We start from the raw sequence: 21613 nt of genomic DNA on the forward strand, positions 1-21613 counted from the left end.
TGGGCCCGTTCTCGGTAGGTAAAGGTGAACCAGGAGCCAAGCATCCCACTTCAGAGCCTGAATTGTTAGCGACTGAGTTGTTCTGATTTCCTCATATATACAGCCGACAGTGACTTAAACGAGTTAGCTATTTGTTTTTCTTTCCTGTAGAAGAATTCAGGAGGTAAGGAGTCCAAGGTTGGTATGGGCACTCCATGGTGTTACCAGAGTTCCAGGCAGGAAGAAGGGGAGAGGCAGAGGGTGGAGAGGCTGTATCCTCCTAAAAGCCGCGTTCTCAGAAGCCTGACCACAGTTCTGCTGCTGTTGTGTTGGAGAGAGCTACAGCTGGTGGCCTTCAGTGCAAAGGAGGCTGGAAAATATAGCTTATTTTAAAATAGGTACATTGTTGCTAAACTTGGGAATCTGTCAGCAAGGGAAGGGAGAATGCCTGTTGACAGGCAGTTAACAAGGTCAGCCATTGCTACAGAAGTTGGAGATGGGAGCTGAGAGGTGGATAGGAATCACCACAGTAAGATTGTCAGAGGTGGCTCCCCTTGCTAGTCTAAACTATTCTCTTTCCATTCTCCTTAAACTCTAGCTCTTGGAAGGGCAGGCTGTCAGATTATGCTACGTACTGACCTTCTTGGTTGCAGTCATCTGCCATTCTCGCTGTCATGCCCCCCTGATAACTTCAGCTTCTGACTCACTGTCTTTCTCTCTTAACTGACACTCACATTGTGTCCCTGTGAATGATCTAAGAGTCTGGCCCCTTATTTCTAGAGCATTTATCTTTAATGATCTTTTCTTCCACTCAGTCAGTTTCCCATTCCCTGAGTTATATCTCAGACCTTGTCCTTGCTCATAACCGAACATCTCCAAAATATCCGTTTCGAGCATCCCACTCTGCTCCTGTCCCTTTCTTTGCAGCTCTCTTACTTTGGAGGAGCAGTTCTCAAACTTGAACAGCGTCAGAATCACTGCTGAGCTTGGTAAACAGCTTGCTGAGCCTCACCTGCAGAGATACTGATCGAGTGCATCTGGGGCAGGGCCTGAGAATTTTCCCAAGTGCCAGGTGGTGCTGGTGCTACTGGTCCTGGGACCACATTTTGAGTAGCAAGGCTCTAAAGCCCCCAGTCTAATGATTAGACACACTGGGACCCAAAATCCACTGCCTCACCATTTCTTCACTATTCAACACTCTTTGCTCCATCACATCCCTTCTTAGCTTAGATTCCGTAGTTAAAACTACCTTAGTTCAAACGACCTGAATTCCCTTAGCTTACTAGGTCATATCTTGCAAAACCCCTCTCTCAGTTGAACCCAGCCCTCAACCTCTTCTGAAGCTGTCCTGTGAGCCGCTGAAGATATCCACACCACCTTGCCAACTGCTCTCGGTATAGGTATGGCCACAGCTTTCCCACTCTTTCCAACTGACCTGTCTTGGAAATCTCTAATCGTTTCTGCTGTTATGTCCAATCTGCTATTAAGCCCAGCTAATGCATTTTTCATTTTAGATAGTGTAGTTTTCAACTGCCATTTGGTTCTTTTTTCCCCATTTCTCAGCTGAACTCTTCCATCTTTTCATCCATTTTGTTTACCGTTTCTTCCATGGTCTTTAACATACTTACTGTAGTTATAAAATCATTTTCTGCCAATTCCAACAGCTGGTTCATTAGTGGTTCTGCTTCTATTGACATTTACCTCCTTGCTTAAGGGTCAAGACTTCTTACAAATATGGTAATTTTTGATTGTATGTTGGATATTATGGATGTTGTATTGTAGAGACTTTATATTATGTTCTCTAAATAGTGTTGATTATTTTTTCCTAGCAAAAATGGAACACTAGCTGGCCTTCTGGTCTTATTAAAGTTGGTTTTCCTTGTTCGAATTAGTATACTTCAGTTTGAGCCGTAGTTTTTGGGCAAAATCGTTTTCCTAAGGCTTGACCTTCTAGGGTGAGGGTCTCAGGGCGCTTACCAAGGTCTCTGCACTCTGACCGGGTCGGAACTCTGTTGTCTCCCCAGCACTGTGAGATCTTTGATTCCTGTATTCCTCTCTTAGCTCCCTGTCCTCTACCTTCTACAGCAGCTCTTCTCTCGAAGGCCTCCCAGAACTTGCCCTGCACACGGGCAGCCTAGAATTCAGCCAAGGACCTGGGGTCAGCCTCTAGATCTCTGGGGCTTTTCTCTGACTCCTTTCTCACTGGTACCCTGTCTCACAAATTCCTGGCACCAAAACTCTTATCTGGGTTTCTTCTGCCCAGGAAGACTGCCACTGACTGCCCAAGCTCTGCTTGCCTTTGCTGTGGTTTGGGAAAGTGCCCAGAGGAAATGTGGGCTCACCGGCTGTGCTTTCCTTTTCTCAGGCAAACTGCTCTCTGCTACCCACTAGCATTAGCCTGTGCCAGAAACGGTTAATTCATATAGTTCGTCCAGTTTTAGGGTTATTTGGGACGGGCGAGTACTGTCATGCCAGAACCAGGTACTAGAAAAGGGTGTTAAGAGGCTCGCCTTCTTCCTTTTGGGATGGCTATCATTTCTCAGGAACATTCCCAGTGCTTTTGCATTAGAAATAAATAACCAAAAGATGAACACTAATCTCCATACATTTAGAAATCTAAAAACATATTCCTAAGTAAACAACACATGGGTCAAAGAAGAAATCATAAGAGAAATTTAAAAGTACTTAGGAGAGAGACTTCCCTGGCCGTCCAGTGGTTAAGACTCCACACTTGCATTGCAGGGGACATGGGTTCAGTTCCTGGTCGGGGAACTAAGATCCTGCATGCTGCATTGCACAGCCAAAAAGAAAAAAGGTACTTAGAACTGAACGATAAGGAAAATTTTTCTCATCAGAAGTTGTGGGATAGGGCTTCCCTACTTAACTACTGGTGGCACAGTAGTTAAGAATCTGCCTGTCAGTGCAGGGGCACGGGTTCAAGCCCTGGTCCAGGAAGATCCCACATGTCTCGGAGCAACTAAGCCCGTGTACCACAACTACTGAGCCTGTGGTCTAGAGCCCGCGAGCCGCAACTACTGAGCCTACATGCCGCAACTACTGAAGCCTGTGTGCGTAGAGCCCATGCTCTGCAACAGGAGAAGCCCCTGCAATGAGAAGCCCGTGCACCGCAATGAGAAGCCCGTGCACCGCAATGAGGGTAGCCCCCGCTTGCCACAACTAGAGAAAGCCAGCGCTCAGCAACAAAGACCCAACACAGCTAAAAATAAAATAAATAAATTTATATATATAAAAAAAATTGTGGGATACAGCGAAGGCAATACTTATAGGGAATTGTATAATATTGAATGCTTAAATGAGCAAAGAGACAGGATGAAAATAAATGAGCTTAGAGTTGATTGAAGAAGTATATAAAAAGTAAAAATAAACCCAAATAAGGAACAGACAAAATTTTTTTTTTTTTTTTTTTGGCAGTACGCGGGCCTCTCACTGTTGTGGCCTCTCCTGTTGCGGAGCACAGGCTCCGGATGCGCAGGCTCAGTGGCCATAGTTCACGGGCCCAGCCACTCCGTGGCATGTGGGATCTTCCCGGACCGGGGCACGAACCCGTGTCCCCTGCATCGGCAGGTGGACTCTCAACCACTGCACCACCAGGGAAGCCCAGAAAAAAGTTTTAAAACAAAGTTTTTAAAAATTTTGTAAACAAAGCCACAATTATATGTCAGTTACATCTCAGTAAAGCCGGGGGGAAAACAAGAAGCATAAAAAAACAAAGCTACAATAGAAGGGATCAGTAAAGTCAAAATTTCATTCTTTAAAGAGATTAATGAAACAGAAAAACCTTTGGAATGATCAAGAAAAAAGGAGAAAAGGGCATAGGTAAACATTAGTAATAAAAAGATCATAACTATAGATGTAGCAGATAATAAAATATAAGCTAATACGGTAATAAACTTGAAAACTTAGAAGAAATGGACACATTCCTTAAAGTATATCATTTTCAAAACTAATAAAAAAAACTGCTAGCCCTATATCTGTAAAGCAGTTGAATCAAAGTTTAGAATCTTCTTATAAAGAAAACACCAAGCCCAGATGGTTTTATAGGCAAATTTTACTGAATTTTCAAGGAACAGAAAATTCCAATATTGTATAAATTCTTCTAAAGAATAAGTGAGATACTTGCTAGTTCATTCTATGAGGCCAATATAACCCTGATATCAAATCAGACAGGAGAGCATAAGAGAGAAAAATTGCAGGCTGGTTTCACTCACATGAACACACATGCAGTGTTTCTAAACAAAATATTGGCAAAATGAAGTCAATATTGGCTAATGAAGATAGTATTATACATCATGGCAGTTGCATTTTTTTTCTAGAAATGCAGAAGTAGCTTAATATTAGATAAATGATAAATCAGGAGTTCCCTGGTGGCCTAGTGGTTAGGATTCTGGGCTTTCACTGCCAAAGCCTGGGTTTAGTTCCTGGTCAGGGAACAGAGATCCCACAAACCATATGGCGCAGCCAAAAAAAAAAAAAGAAAAAAAGAAAAAAAGAAAGAAAAATGATAAATCTTTCACGACATTAACAGATTAAAGAGTGAACACCATATGATCGTCTTAAATAGGCACAGCAAAAGCATTTGATAAAATTCACTACTAATTTATGATTTAAAAAATAAAGTTTCTTAGCAGCTAGAAATAGAAGGTTATTCTTAACCTGATAAAGGCTATCTCCCAAAACTACAGAAAATAATATTTTAATAGAAAAACATTATAAGCATTCTCTTTAAAAATAACAACAAGGATATACTGGAAGTCTGGTTTTATCTAGTGAGGAAAGGAAAATAAGTTAAAGGCATAAATATTGGAACAGGGTAAATAAAACTCATTATTTACAGATGATGTTTCTTTACATAGAAAAACTTAAATAATATGTAAATTATTAGAAATAACATTTTAACAAGGTAGCTGGATATATATCAGGTATATAAAAATCAATTTTATTTATATTTCCATGAATAAACAACAAAATAACTTTAAAAATATACCATTTGTAAGAGCAGTTTTAGGGCTTCCCTGGTGGCGCAGTGGTTGGGAGTCCGCCTGCCGATGCAGGGGACGCTGGTTCGTGCCCCAGTCCGGGAGGATCCCGCATGCCGCGGAGCGGCTGGGCCCGTGAGCCATGGCCACTGAGCCTGCACGTCCAGAGCCTGTGCTCCGCAACGGGAGAGGCCGCGGCAGTGAGAGGCCCGCGTATGGCAAAAAAACCCCCCCAAAACAAACAAACAAACAAAAAAACCAAAGAGCAGTTTTAAAAATTAAGGTACCTAGGAATAAATCCAGTGAAAGGTGCAAGGTGCTCATGGCCTATCTGGGGGAAATAATTTAGCTTTATTGAAAGTCTTTAAGGAATTCTAAAATAGGAAAAGTTTCATGTTCATGGATAGGAAGATAATAAGAGTTATTTTTTTTTTTTTTTTTTTTTTTTTTATGCGTTACGCGGGCCTCTCACTGTTGTGGCCTCTCCCGTTGCGGAGGACAGGCTCCGGACGCGCAGGCTCAGCGGCCATGGCTCACGGGCCCAGCCGCTCCGCGGCATGTGGGATCCTCCCAGACCGGGGCACGAACCCGTGTCCCCTGCATCGGCAGGCGGACTCCCAACCACTGCGCCACCAGGGAAGCCCAATAAGAGTTATTTAAGAGTCATTCTTCCAAAATTAATCTTTTGATTCTGTATAATTTCAATAAAAATTCCCACAGGCTGATTCTGAAATTTATATGGAAGTCCAAAAGTCTATGAATATTTAAGACATTTCTTCCTGAAAATAAAGATGGGAGACCTTGCTCTACAAGAAGACGTTGTACTATTGGCCTAGGGTTGGACAGTTTGACCAATAAAATACAATAGAGAGCCCCTAAAGGAGGCTTATGCAAATGCAGAAACTACTGACTATTCTGGTAGAGTTGTACATCTCTGGTGAAAGGATGGACACTTTAGTTATTGAATCTGGACAATTGCTTATTCATGTAGAAAAATACGAAATTATATCCCTGCCTTACCTCATGCACAGAAATAAACTCTAGGGCTTCCATGGTGGCGCAGTGGTTAAGAATCTGCCTGCCAATGCAGGGAACACGGGTTCGGGCCCTGGTCCGGGAAGATCCCACGTGCCGCAGAGCAAATAAGCTTGTGTGCCACAACTACTGAGCCTGCTCTGTAGAGCCCGCAAGCCACAACTACTGAAGCCCATGCGCTTAGAGCTGGTGTTCTGCAATAAGAGAAGCCACCGCAATGAGAAACCCGCGCACTGCAACGAAGAGTAGCCCCCGCTCACCGCAACTAGAGAAAAGTCCGTGCGCAGCAACAAAGACCCAACACAGCCAAAAATAAAATAAATAAATAAAATTTTTAAAAAAAATAAAAAAATAAACTCTAGATGGACTAGAGACTTAATGTGAAAGACAAAACTTTAAAACTTTTAGGCAAAAATGTACAAGGATATCTTTAGGACCTCAGAGTAGAATAAGACTTGTTAAGGCATAAAGAGTTAACTGGGAAAAAAAAAAAAAAGGATAGGTGGATGAATTAAAATTATGTGTTTATCTTCTTTGAAAGATAATATAAAGGAAGATAAATTCAAGCCAAAAACTGGGAGAAGATATTTGCCATAATATAACTAACCAGGAAAGGGGTCAGCAAACTTTGGCCAGTGGCCCTCTGCCTGCTTTTATGCTGCTAGCACGATAAGAACTTTTTTTTTCTTTCAATTAAACTTTTCTTTTTGAGATAATTGTAGATTCACATGCAGTTACTTGTAAAAAACAATACAGAGATCCCCTGTACCCTTTGTCCAGTTCCCCCAATGGTAACATCTTACAAAACAATTTCACAACCAGGGTATTAACGTTGATACAGTTACGATACAGAGCGGTTCCATCACCACCACAAGTATCCTTCCTGTTACCTTTTTATAGCCACACCCATTTCCCTCCCATCCCCATCCCCACCTTAGCCCCTGGAGCAATTAATCTGTTCTCTATTTCTTTAATTTCAAGAATGTTATATGAATGAAATAATATAGTATATAACCTTTTGGGATTGGCTTTTTTCAATCAACATAATTTTTGGAGATTCATCCAGGTGTTGTTGCATATACTAATAGTTTATTCCTTTTTTTTTTTTTAAGATGGGGGTAGGAATTTATTAATTTTTATTTTTGCTGTGTTGGGTCTCCGTTTCTGTGCAAGGGCTTTCTCTAGTTGTGGCAAGCGGGGGCCACTCTTCATCACGGTGCGCGGGCCTCTCACTATGGCGGCCTCTCTTGTTGTGGAGCACAGGCTCCAGATGCACAGGCTCAGTAGTTGTGGCTCATGGGCCTAGTTGCTCTGCGGCATGTGGGATCCTCCCAGACCAGGGCTCGAACCCGTGTCCCCTGCATTAGCAGGCAGATTCTCAACCACTGCGCCACCAGGGAAGCCCTAGTTTATTCCTTTTTAATGCTGAGTAGTATTACATGGTATGGATGTACTGCAGTTTGCTTAACCATTTACCCATTGAAAGATATCTACATTATTTCTGGTTTTTGACTGTTACAAATAAAGTTGCTATAAATATTCATGTATGGAGTTTGTGTGTTTCTCTGGGATAAATGCCCAAAATTAAAATTGCTGAGTGGTATGGTCATTGCATGTTTACTTTTTTAAGAAACAGCCAAACTGTTTTCAGAGTGGCTGTACCATTTTACATTCCTGCTAGGAATGTATGAGGGGTTCTCTGCATCCCCTCCAGGATTTGGTGTTGTCACTTTTTTTGGCCACACCCCTCTGCATGTGGGATCTTAGTTCCCTGACCAGAGATTGAACTGTGCCCCCTGCATTGGAGGCGTGGGATCTTAACCACTGGATCACCAGAGAAGTCCCCTGGTATTGTCACTTTTTAATTTTAACCACTCTGATAGGTATATAGTGATATCTTTATTATGGTTTTAATTTGCATTTCCCTAATGGTGAACACCTTTTCATGTACTTATTTACTATTTGTATATCCTCTTTGGTGAAATATCTCTTTCTCTCTTTTGCCCATTTTCTAATTGGATTGTTTTTTTTTGCCATTGAGTTTTGAGAGTTCTTTATGCATTCTAGATACCAGTCCTTTGTTGGATACATGGTTTGTAAATGTTTTCTCCTACTCTGTAGCTTGTTTTTTTTTTCATTTTCTTAACAGGGTTTTTTTCAGAGCAGAAGTTTTAAATTTTAGCGAAATCCAGTTTATCAATTTTTCCTTTTATGAATGATGCTTTTTTTGTCAGGTCTAAGAACTTTTTGGCCAGTCCTAGGTCTCAAAGAATTTATCCCGTTTTTTAAAAAGTTATATAGCGGGCTTCCCTGGTGGCCCAGTGGTTGAGAGTCCGCCTGCTGATGCAGGGGACACAGGTTCGTGCCCTGGTCCGGGAAGATCCCACATGCCGCGGAGCGGCTGGGCCTGTGAGCCATGGCCGCTGAGCCTGTGCGTCCGGAGCCTGTGCTCCGCAACGGGAGAGGCCACAACACTGAGAGGCCCGTGTACCGCAAAAAGAAATAATAAAGAAAGAAAAAAAAAGTTATATAGCTTTACATTTTAAAGCCCATGTTCCATTTTGAGTTAATTTTTATATAAGCTGTGAAACTTAGGTTGAGTTTTATTATTTTCCTATAAATGTTCAGTTTCTCCAGCACCATTTCCTCCATTAAATTGCTTTTGCAGTTTTATCAAAAATCAGTTGGACAGGGCTTCCCTGGTGGTGCAGTGGTTGAGAGTCCGCCTGCTGATGCAGGGGACACAGGTTCGTGCCCCTGTCTGGGAAGATCCCACATGCCGCGGAGCAGCTGGGCCCGTGAGCCATGGCCGCTGAGCCTGTGGGTCCAGAACCTGTGCTCCGCAGCGGGAGAGGCCACAATAGTGAGGCCCGCATACCGCAAAAAAAAAAAAAATCAGTTGGACATATTTGTGTGGATTCATTTCTGGGTCCTCAGTTTTGTTGCACTGATTACATGTCTATGCCTCCTGCTATCTCAGTTACTGTAGCTATAAAAAGTATTGAAATTGGGTAGAGTGATTCCTCCAACTTTTATTGTTTTTCAATATTGTTTTAGCTGTTCTATTTCTTTTGCCTTTGTATATATAGATTTTAGAATAGTTTTATCTATACCTACCAAAATTTTGACTGGAATTTTGCTAGTGATTGCATTAGACCTATATGTCAGTTGAAGGAGAATTGATATCTTTATTATATGTTGGGTCTTCCAGTCCATGAACACAGTATAAATTTCCATTGATTTAGACCTTCTTTGATTTCTTTAATCAACATTGTATAGTTTTCAGCATACATTAGGTCCTAATATATTTTATTACATTTATACTTAAGTATTTCATTTTATTTGAATGATTATAAGTCACACTGTAGTTTTGGTTTCTGTGTCTCCTTGTTCATTGGTAGTATATAGAAATACGATTAATTTTTGTATATTTATCTTGTATTCTGTTACTTTGCTGAACTTACTAGTGATAGGAATTTGGTTTTTTTCTTTTCTTTTTTGTAGATTTCTTAGGATTTTCTGTGTAGACAATAATGTCATTTGTAAATAGGGCCAGTTTTATTTTTTCCTTTCTGATCTATACGTCTTCTGTTTCTTTTTCTTAGTACTGGCTAGGTTTCCAGCACTATGTTGAATTAGAGTAGTGAGTGGACATCCTTGCCTTATCCTTTTAGTGTAGAAAGCATTCAGTCTTTCACAATAAAGTATGATATTATCATAGGTTTTTGCATGGATGTTCTTTATTAAGTTGAGGAAGTTCTCCTCTATTCCTGTTTTTCTGAGAGTTTTTTTTTTTTTTTTTGATCATGAATCATTGTATTAGTTTCTTAGGATTGCTATCACAAAGTACCACAAACTGGGCTGCTTAGAACAACAGAAATTGATCATCTCACAGTTCTGGAGGCTAAAAGTCCAAAATTAAGGCGTCAGCAAGGGAAAGTTCCCTCTGAAACCTGTGGGGGAATTATTCCTTGCCTCTTCCTAGCTTCCAGTGGTTTGCCAACAATCTTTGGTGTTCTTTGGCTTATCGATGTGTCACTCCAATCTTCTGTCTTCACATAACATTCTCCTTGTGTGTCTTCATATTGTCTTCCCTCTGTGTCTGGCTCTGTGTCCAAATTTCCTCTTTTTATAAGGAAACTCATATTGGATTAGGACCCACCCTAGTGACTGTTTTACCTTGCTTACCTCTATAAAGACCCTGTTTCCAAATAAGGTCGCATTCTGAAGTACTGGGGGTTAGGCATTCAACATACATTTTTTGAAGGGGGGAAATAATTCAACTTATAACAGATATTGAATTTTGTCAAATGCTTTTTTCTGTATTGAATGATATGATCATGTGATGTTTTTTCTTTAGCCTGTTAATATGGATTACCTTGACTGAGTTTTCAAATATTGAACCAACCTTGCATTCTTGGAATAAACCCCACTTGGTCATGGTGTATAATTATTTTTATATATTGCTGAATTCTATTTGATAATACTTTGTTAAGGACTTTTGCATCTATTTTCATGAAAGATATCGATCTGTAGGTTTTTTGTTTTTTGTGGTACTATCTTTGGTTTTAGTATCATGGTAATACTATCCCTATAAGATGAATTGGGGAGTGTTCCCTCCTTTTGGAAAAGACTATATAGAACTGTGTTAATTTTTCTTAAATGTTTGGTAGAATTCTCCAGTGAAACCATCTGGGCTTGGAGATTTTCTTTCTTGCTTGCTTGCTTTCTTTCCTTTCTTTTCTTTCTTGCTCTCTTCCTCTCTTGCTCTCTCTCTCTCTCTCTTTCTCTCTCCCTCTCTTTCTCTCTTTCCTTCCTTCCCTTTCCTTTCCTTTCCTTTCCTTCCCTTTCCTTCCCTTCCCTTTCCTTTCCTTTCCTTTCTTTCCTTTCTTTCTTTTCTTTCCTTCCTGTGCTGCATGGCTTGTGGGATCTCAGGTCTCAGGTCCCCAACCAGGGATTGAACCTGGGCCCCCGACCGTGACAGCGCCGAGTCCTAACTACTGACCTGACCACCAAGGAATTCCCGAGATTTTTTTAACTTAAGAGTTCAGTTTCTTTAACAGTAATGGGGCTCTTCAAATCATCTATTTCAGATTGGGTGAGTTTTTGAGGAAGTGGTACATTTTGTCTGAGTTGTCAAACTTCTTGTTTGAAATTTATGTTTGTATTTATGTGTAGAGTTGTTCTTGGTATTCCCTTGCTATCTTTTTGATATCTGCGAGGTCTGTAGTGATAGCCCATTTTGCTCCTGATACTGGCAATTCGTGTCTTCCCATTTTCTTTTCATTCTTGCTGGATGTTTATTAATTTTGTTTATCCTTTCAAAGAACCAGCTCTTTGTTTTATTGATTTTCTCTATTTTTTTTTTTCAGTTTCATTGATTTCTGCTCTTAGTTGCTTTCTTTGTTCTGTTTTCTTTGGCTTTTAGCTTTTCTTCTTTTTATTCCCCCCTTAGGATCAAAGCTGAAATCATTCATTTGTAACTATTTTATTTCCTAATATAGGCTTTTAGTGCTATAAATTTCTCTTTATGTGTACTTGTATTCCACAGATTTTGATATTTTTCAGTTTCATTTTTGTTATGTCTTTATTGAGTTCAAAATATTTTCTAATTTTCCTTTTGATTTCTTCATTGTGTGGAGTTTTCTTGAAGTGTGTTATTTGGTTTCCAAATATTTGGATATTTCCGCATATTTTCAGTTATTGATTTCTAATTTAATTCTTTTGTGGTTAGTGAGCATACTTCATATGATTTGAATCCTTTTACACTTATTGAGACTTATTTCATGGCCCAGGATATAGTCTGTCTTGGTATATGTTGTATGGGCACTTGTAAAGATGTGTATTCTGCTGTTATTGGGTGGGGTGTCCTGTACATGTTGACTGGATCCTGTTGGTCAATGGTATTGTTAAGTTCTATATCCTTGCTGATTTTCTGATTAGTTGTTCTGTCAGTTGTTAAAAGGGGTGTTGAAGTCTCCAATTATAATTGTGGATTTGTGTAGTTCTCCTTTCAATTCTATTAGTTTTTGCATTTTATATTTTGCAGCTCTGTCGTTTGGTGCATATACATTTAGGATTACTATGTATTCTTGGTGGAGTGATGCTTCTATAATTATATAATATCCCTTTCTGTGATTTTTCTCTTAGTGATTTTTCTGTGATGTTTATTTTATCTGATAGTAATATAACCATGTCCTTTGATTATGTTTGCATGCCTCTTATCTTTGTACTTTAAACCCAACTATGTCATTATATTTGAAGCGAGCTTTTTGTGGACAGCATATAGTTGGGTCACATTTTTTTTTTTTTTGCGGGCCTCTCACTGTTGTGGCCTCTCCCATTGAGGAGCACAGGCTCCGGACACGCAGGCTCTGGATGCGCAGGCTTAGCGGCCATGGCTCACGGGCCCAGCCGCTCCACGACATGTGGGATCCTCCCGGACCGCGGCATGAACCCGTGTCCCCTGCATCGGCAGGCGGACTCTCAACCACTGCGCCACCAGGGAAGCCCTTGAGTTTATTTTTGTGTATGGTGTTAGGAAGTGTTCTAATTTCATTCTTTTACATGCAGCTGTCCAGTTTTCCCAGCAGCACTTACAGAAGAGACTGTCTTTTCTCCATTGTGTATCCTTGCCTCCTTTGTCATAGATTAGTTGAACATAGGTGCATGGGTTTATCTCTGGGCTTTCTATCCTGTTCCACTGATCTGTATTTCTGTTTTTGTGCCAGTACCATATTGTCTTGATTACTGTAGCTTTCTAGTATAGTCTGAAGTCAGGGAGCCTGATTCCTCCAGCTCCATTTTTTTCCCTCAAGACTGCTTTGGCTATTTGGGGTCTTTTGTGTCTCCATACAAATTTTAAGATTTTTTGTTCTAGTTCTGTAAAAAAAAAAAAATGCCACTGGTAATTTGATAGGCATTGCATTGAATCTGTAGATTGCTTTGGGTAGTATAGTTATTTTCACAATATTGATTCTTCCCATCCAAGAACACGGTATATCTCTCTATCTGTTTGTGTCATCTTTGATTTCATTCATCAGTGTCTTACACTTTTCCGAGTATAGGTCTTTTACCTCCTTAGGTAGGTTTATTTCTAGGTATTTTATTTTTTTTGTTGCAATGGTGAATGGGATTGTTTCCTTAATTTCTCTTTCTGATCTTTCATCGTTAGTGCATAGGAATGCAAGAGATTTCTGTGCATTAATTTTGTATCCTGCAACTTTACCAAATTCATTTATTAGCTCTAGTTTTCTTTTTTTTTTTTCCCCAAATATTTATTTATTTATTTTTGGCTGCGTCTGGTCTTTGTTGCTGCGCCGGGCTTTCTCTAGTTGTGGCGAGTGGGGGCTACTCTTCGTTGCAGTGCGCAGGCTTCTCATTGCGGTGGCTTCTCTTGTTGCAGAGCACGGGCTCTAGGGCACACAGGCTTCGGTAGTTGTGGCACACGGGCTTAGTTGCTTCTCGGCATGTGGGATCTTCCCAGACCAGGGCTTGAACCCGTGTCTCCTGCATTAGCAGGCAGATTCTTAACCACTGTGCCACCAGGGAAGCCCAGCTCTAGTAGTTTTCTGGTGGCATCTTTAGGATTCTCTATGTACAATATCATGTCATCTGCTAGTTTTATTTCTTTTCCAGTTTGTATTCTTTTATTTCTTTTTCTTCTCTGATTGCCATGGCTAGGACTTGCAAAACTATGTTGAATAATAGTGGTAAGAGTGGCCATCCTTGTCTTTTTCCTGATCTTAGAGGAAATGCTTTCAGTTTTTCACCATTGAGAATGATATTTGCTGTGGATTTGTCTAATATGGCCTTTATTATGTTGAGGTAGTTTCCCTCTATGTCCACTTTCTGGAGGGTTTTTATCATAAGTGGGTGTTGACTTTTGTCAGAAGCTTTTTCTGCATCTATTGAGATGATCATATGGTTTTTATTCTTCAATTTGTTAATATGGTGTATCACATTGATTGAATTGTGTATATTGAAGAATCCTTGCATCCCTGGGATAAATCCCACTTGATCATGGTGTATAATCCTTCTAACGTGTTGTTGGATTCTGTTTGCTAGTATTTTGTTGAAGATTTTTGCATCTATATTCATCAGTGATATTGGTCTGTAATTTTCTTTTTTTGTAGTATATCTGTCTGGTTTTGGTATCAGGGTGATGGTGGCCTCATAGAATGAGTTTGGGAGTGTTCCTTCCTCTGCAATTTTTTGGAAGAGTTTGAGAAGGATGGGTGTTAGCTCTTCTCTAAATGTTTTTTTTTTTTTTTTCCATCGAACCATTTACTTTATTTATTTATTTATTTATTGACATCTTTATTGGGGTATAATTGCTTTACAATGGTGTGTTAGTTTCTGCTTTATAACAAAGTGAATCAGTTATATATATACATATGTTCCCATATCTCTTCCCTCTTGCATCTCCCTCCCTCCCACTCTCCCTATCGACCCCTCTAGGTGGTCACAAAGCACCGAGCTGATCTCCCTGTGCTATGCGGCTGCTTCCCACTAGTTATCTACCTTACGTTTCGTAGTTTATTTATGTCCATGCCTCTCTCTCGCTTTGTCACAGCTCACCCTTCCCCTTCCCCATATCCTCAAGTCCGTTCTCCAGTAGGTCTGTGTCTTTATTCCTGTCTTACCCCTAGGTTCTTCATGACATTTTTTTTTCTTAAATTCCATATATATGTGTTAGCATACGGTATTTGTCTTTCTCTTTCTGACTTACTTCACTCTGTATGACAGACTCTAGGTCTCTCTACCTCATTACAAATAGCTCAATTTCGTTTCTTTTTATGGCTGAGTAATATTCCAGTGTATATATGTGCCACATCTTCTTTATCCATTCATCCGATGATGGGCACTTAGGTTGTTTCCATCTCCAGGCTATTGTAAATAGAGCTGCAACGAACATTTTGGTACATGACTCTTTTTGAATTATGGTTTTCTCAGGGTATATGCCCAGTAGTGGGATTGCTGGGTCATATGGTAGTTCTATTTGTAGTTTTTAAAGGAACCTCCATACTGTTCTCCATAGTGGCTGTACCAGTTCACATTCCTACCAGCAGTGCAGGAGTGTTCCCTTTTCTCCACACCCTCTCCAGCATTTATTGTTTCTAGATTTTTTGTTGATGGCCATTCTGACTGGTGTGAGATGATATCTCATTGTAGTTTTGATTTGCATTTCTCTAATGATTAATGATGTTGAGCATTCTTTCATGTGTTTGTTGGTAGTCTGTATATCTTCTTTGGAGAAATGTCTATTTAGGTCTTCTGCCCATTTTTGGATTGGGTTGTTGTTTTTTTGTTATTGAGCTGCATGAGCTGCTTGTAAATTTTGGAGATTAATCCTTTGTGAGTTGCTTCATTTGCAAATATTTTCTCCCATTCTGAGGGTTGTCTTTTGGTCTTGTTTGTGGTTTCCTTTGCTGTGCAAAAGCTTTGAAGTTTCATTAGGTCCCATTTGTTTATTTTTGTTTTTATTTCCATTTCTCTAGGAGGTGGGTCAAAAAGGATCTTGCTGTGATTTATGTCATAGAGTGTTCTGCCTATGTTTTCCTCTAAGAGTTTGATAGTTTCTGGCCTTACGTTTAGGTCTTTAATCCATTTTGAGCTTATTTTTGTGTATGGTGTTAGGGAGTGATCTAATCTCATACTTTTACATGTACCTGTCCAGTTTTCCCAGCACCACTTATTGAAGAGGCTGTCCTTTCTCCACTGTACATTCCTGCCTCCTTTATCAAAGATAAGGTGACCATATGTGCGTGGGTTTATCTCTGGGCTTTCTATCCTGTTCCATTGATCTATCTTTCTGGTTTTGTGCCAGTACCATACTGTCTTGATTACTGTAGCTTTGTAGTATAGTCTGAAGTCAGGGAGCCTGATTCCTCCAGCTCCGTTTTTCGTTCTCAAGATTGCTTTGGCTATTCGGAGTCTTTTGTGTTTCCATACAAATTGTGAAATTTTGTGTTCTAGTTCTGTGAAAAATGCCAGTGGTAGTTTGATAGGGATTGCATTGAATCTGTAGATTGCTTTGGGTAGTAGAGTCATTTTCACAATGTTGATTCTTCCAATCCAAGAACATGGTATATCTCTCCATCTATTTGTATCATCTTTCATTTCTTTCATCAGTGTCTTATAATTTTCTGCGTACAGGTCTTTTGTCTCCTTAGGTAGGTTTATTCCTAGATATTTTATTCTTTTGGATGCAATGGTAAATGGGAGTGTTTTCTTGATTTCACTTTCAGATTTTTCATCATTAGCATATAGGAATGCCAGAGATTTCTGTGCATTAATTTTGTATCCTGCAACTTTACCAAATTCATTGATTAGCTCTAGTAGTTTTCTGGTAGCATCTTTAGGATTCTTTATGTATAGTATCATGTTATCTGCAAACAGTGACAGTGTTACTTCTTCTTTTCCGAATTGGATTCCTCTTATTTCCTTTTCTTCTCTGATTGCTGTGGCTAAAACTTCCAAAACTATGTTGAATAAGAGCGGTGAGAGTGGCCAACCTTGTCTTGTTCCTGATCTTAGTGGAAATGCTTTTAGTTTTTCACCATTGAGGATGATGTTGGCTGTGGGTTTGTCATATATGGCCTTTATTATGTTGAGGAAAGTTTGCTCTATGCCTACTTTCTGCAGGGTTTTTATCATAAATGGGTGTTGAATTTTGTCAAAAGCTTTCTCTGCATCTACTGAGATGATCATATGGTTTTTCTCCTTCAATTTGTTAATATGGTTTATCACATTGATTGATTTGCGTATATTGAAGAATCCTTGCATTCCTGGAATAAACCCCACTTGATCATGGTGTATGATCCTTTTAATGTGCTGTTGGATTCTGTTTGCTAGTATTTTGTTGAGGATTTTTGCATCTATGTTCATCAGTGATATTGGTCTGTAGTTTTCTTTCTTTGTGATATCCTTGTCTGGTTTTGGTATCAAGGTGATGGTGGCCTCGTAGAATGAATTTGGGAGTGCTATATTATGGAAGAGTTTAAGAAGGATAGGTGATAGCTCTTCTCTAAATATTTGATAGAATTCGCCTGTGAAGCCATCTGGTCCTGGGCGTTTGTTTGTTGGAAGATTTTTAATTACAGTTTCAATTTCAGTGCTTGTGATTGGTCTGTTCATATTTTCTATTTCTTCCTGATTCAGTCTTGGAAGGTTGTGCATTTCTAAGAATTTGTCCATTTCTTCCAGGTTGTCCATTTTATTGGCATAGAGTTGCTTGTAGTAATCCCTCATATATTTTGTATTTCTGCAGTGTCTGTTGTTACTTCTCCTTTTTCATTTCTAATTCTATTGATTTGAGTTTTCTCCCTTTTTTTCTTGATGAGTCTGGGTAGTGGTTTATCTATTTTGCTTGTCTTCTCAAAGAACCAGCTTTTAGTTTTATTGATCTTTGCTGTCGTTTCCTTCATTTCTTTTTCATTTATTTCTGATCTGATTTTTATGATTTCTTTCCTTCTGCTAACTTTGGGGTTTTTTGTTCTTCTTTCTCTAATTGCTTTAGGTGCAAGGTTAGGTTGTTTATTCGAGGTGTTTCCTGTTTCTTAAGGTGGGCTTGTATTGCTATAAACTTCCCTCTTAGCACTGCTTTTGCTGCATCCCATAGGTTTTGGGTCGTCCTGCCTCCATTGTCATTTGTTTCCAGGTATTTTTTTATTTCCTCTTTGATTTCTTCAGTGATCACTTCATTATTAAGTAGTGTATTGTTTAGCCTCCATGTGTTTGTATTTTTTACAGATCTTTTCCTGTAATTGATATCTAGTCTCATAGCGTTGTGGTTGGAAAAGATACCTGATACAATTTCAGTTTTCTTAAATTTACCAACACTTGATTTGTGACCCAAGATATGATATGTCCTGGAGAATGTTCCATAAGCACTTGAGAAAAATGTGTATTCTATTCTTTTTGGATGAAGTGTCCTATAAATATCAATTAAGTCCATCTTGTTTAATGTATCATTTAAAGCTTGTGTTTCCTTATTTATTTTCATTTTGGATGATCTGTCCATGGGTGAAAGTGGGGTGTTAAAGTCCCCTACTATGAATGTGTTACTGTCGATTTCCCCTTTTATGGCTGTTAGTATTTGCCTTATGTATTGAGGTGCTCCTATGTTGGCTGCATAAATATTTACAATTGTTATATCTTCTTCTTGGATCGATCCCTTGATCATTATATAGTGTCCTTCTTTGTCTCCTGTAATAGTCTTTATTTTAAAGTCTATTTTGTCTGATATGAGAATTGCTACTCCAGCTTTCTTTTGGTTTCCATTTGCATGGAATATCTTTTTCCATCCCCTTACTTTCAGTCTGTATGTGTCTCTAGGTCTGAAGTGGGTCTCTTGTAGACAGCATATATATGGGTCTTGTTTTTGTATCCATTCAGCCCAACTGTGTCTTTTGGTGGGAGCATTTAGTCCATTTACATTTAAGGTAATTATTGATATGTATGTTCCTATTCCCATTTTCTTAATTGTTTTGGGTTTGTTATTTTAGGTCTTTTCCTTCTCTTGTGTTTCTTGCCTAGAGAAGTTCCTTTAGCATTTGTTGTAAAGCTGGTTTGGTGGTGCTGAACTTTCTCAACTTTTGCTTGTCTGTAAAGGTTTTAATTTCTCCATCAAATCTGAATGAGATTCTTGCTGGGTAGAGTAGTCTTGGTTGCAGGTTTTTCTCCTTCATCACTTTAAATATGTCCTGCCACTCCCTTCTGGCTTGCAGAGTTTCTGCTGAAAGATCAGCTGTTAACCTTATGGGGATTCCCTTGTGTGTTATTTGTTGTTTTTCCCTTGCTGCTTTTAATATGTTTTCTTTGTATTTAATTTTTGACAATTTGATTAATATGTGTCTTGGCATATTTCTCCTTGGATTTATCCTGTATGGGACTCTGTGTGCTTTCTGAACTTGATTAACTATTTCCTTTCCCATATTAGGGAAGTTTTCAACTATAATCTCTTCAAATATTTTCTCAGTCCCTTTCTTTTTCTCTTCTTCTTCTGGAACCCCTATAATTCGAATGTTGGTGAGTTTAATGTTGTCCCAGAGGTCTCTGAGACTGTCTCCAGTTCTTTTCATTCTTTTTTCTTTATTCTGCTCTGCAGTAGTTATTTCCACTATTTTATCTTCCAGGTCAGTTATCTGTCCTTCTGTCTCAGTTATTCTGCTATTGATCCCATCTAGAGTATTCTTCATTTCATTTATTGTGTTGTTCATCATTGTTTGTTTCATCTTTAGTTCTTCTAGGTCCTTGTTAAATGTTTCTTGCATTTTGTCTATTCTATTTCCAGGATTTTGGATCATCTTTACTATCATTATTCTGAATTCTTTTTCAGGTAGACTGCCTATTTCCTCTTCATTTTTTAGGTCTGGTGGGTTTTTGTCTTGCTCCTTCATCTGCTGTGTGTTTTTCTGTCTTCTCATTTTGCTTATCTTACTGTGTTTGGGGTCTCCTTTTTGCAGGCTGCAGGTTCGTAGTTCCCGTTGTTTTTGGTGTCTGTCCCCAGTGGCTAAAGTTCGTTCAGTGGGTTGTGTAGGCTTTCTGGTGGAGGGGACTAGTGCCTGTGTTCTGGTGGATGAGGCTGCATCTTGTCTCTCTGGTGGGCAGGTCCACGTCTGGTGGTGTGTTTTGGGGTGTCTTTGGACTTATTATGATTTTAGGCAGCCACTCTGCTAATGGGTGGGGTTGTGTTCCTGTTTTGCTAGTTGTTTGGCATAGGGTGTCCGGCACTGTAGCTTTCTGGTCGTTGAGTGAAGTTGGGTGCTGGCACTGAGATGGAGATCTCTGGGAGATTTTCGCCATTTCATATTATGTGGAGCTGGGAGGTGTCTTGTTGACCAGTGTCCTGAAGTTGGCTTTCCCACCTCAGAGGTACAGCACTGACTCCTGGCTGCAGCACCAAGAGCCTTTCATCCACATGGCTCAGAATAAAAGGGAGAAAAAGTAGAGAGAAAGAATTAGTAGAAGTAGGAAGAAAGGAAGGGAGGAAGAAAGACAGAAAGAAAGAAGAAAAGAAGGAAAGAAGGAAAGGAGGAAAGAAAGGAAGGAGGGAGGGTGGGAGGGACAGTGGGAGGAAGGAGGGAAGGAAGGAAAAAAGAGAGAAAGAAGGTAAAGTAAAATAAAATAGAGTAAATTATAGTAAAATTATTAAATTAAAAAATAATTATTAAGAAAAAAAACAGATGGATAGAATCTTAGGACAAATGGTGGAAGCAAAGCTATACAGACAAAATCTCACACAGAAGCATACACATACACACTCACAATAAGAGGAAAAGGGGAAAAAATCATAAATCTTGCTCTCAAAGTCCACCTCCTCAATTTGGGATGATTCGTTGTCTATTCATGTATTCCACAGATGCAGGGTACATCAAGTTGATTGTGGAGCTTTAATCCGCTGCTTCTGAGGCTGCTGGGAGAGATTTCCCTTTCTCTTCTTTGTTCTCACAGCTCCCAGGGGCTCAGCTTTGGATTTGGCCCCGCCTCTGCGTGTAGGTCGCTGGAGGACGTCTGTTTTTCGCTCAGACAGGACGGGGTTAAAGGAGCCGCTGATTCGGGGGCTCTGTCTCACTCAGGCCCGGGGTTGGGGGGGGGAGGGAGAGGCACGGAGTGCGGGGCGGGCCTGCGGCAGCAGAGGCCACCGTGACGTTGCACCAGCCTGAGGCGCGCTGTGCGTTCTCCTGGGGAAGTTGTCCCTGGATCCCGGGAACCCGGCAGTGGCGGGCTGCACAGGCTCCCCGGAAGGGGGTGTGGATAGTGACCTGTGCTCGCACACAGGCTTCTTGGCGGCGGCGGCGGCAGCAGTCTTAGCGTCTCCTGCCCGTCTCTGGGGTCCGCGCTTTTAGCCACGGCTCGCGCCCGTCTCTGGAGCTCCTTTAAGCAGCGCTCTTAATCCCCTCTCCTCGCGCACCAGGAAACAAAGAGGGAAGAAAAAGTCTGTTGCCTCTTCGGCAGCTCCAGACCTTTTCCCCAGACTCCCTCCCGGCCCCCCGTGGTGCACTAACCCCTTAAGGCTGTGTTCACGCCACCAACCCCAGTCCTCTACCTGCGCTCCGAGGAAGCCCAAGCCTCAGCTCCCAGCCCCGTCCGCCCCGGCGGGTGAGCAGACAAGCCTCTCGGGCTGGTGAGTGCCAGTCAGCACCGATCCTCTGTGCGGGGAATTTCCCCGCTTTGCCCTCTGCACCCTTGTTTCTGCGCTCTCCTCCGCGGCCCCGAAGCTCCCCCCTACGCCACCCGCAGTCTCCGCCCGCAAAGGGGCTTCCTAGTGTGTGGAAACTTTTCCTCCTTCACAGCTGCCTCCCACTGATGCAGGTCCCGTCCCTATTCTTTTGTCTCTGTTTTTTCTTTTTTTCTTTTGTCCTGCCCAGGTACGTGGGGGGGTTTCTTGCCTTTTGGGAGGTCTGAGGTCTTCTGCCAGCGTTCAGTAGGTGTTCTGTAGGAGTTGTTCCACGTGTAGATGTATTTCTGGTGTATCTGTGGGGAGGAAGGTGATCTCCGCATCTTACTCTTCCGCCATCTTCCCCTCGTCCCTTCTCTAAATGTTTGATAGAATTCACTTGTGAAGCTATCTGGTCCTGGACTTTTGTTTGTTGGAA

At 40.6% G+C, this 21613-nt stretch overlaps 1 protein-coding gene across 1 annotated transcript in view; it reads left to right on the plus strand.

The window, feature by feature from the left end:
• TDRD10 (tudor domain containing 10) overlaps window positions 1–21613 on the plus strand; it is a 55019-nt gene that overhangs the window by 17799 nt on the left and 15607 nt on the right. The gene's annotated exons all lie outside the window — the stretch shown is intronic.

This window comes from Phocoena phocoena, chromosome 1, assembly GCF_963924675.1.
Source record: "Phocoena phocoena chromosome 1, mPhoPho1.1, whole genome shotgun sequence".
In the NCBI taxonomy this organism is placed as follows: Eukaryota; Metazoa; Chordata; class Mammalia; order Artiodactyla; family Phocoenidae; genus Phocoena; species Phocoena phocoena.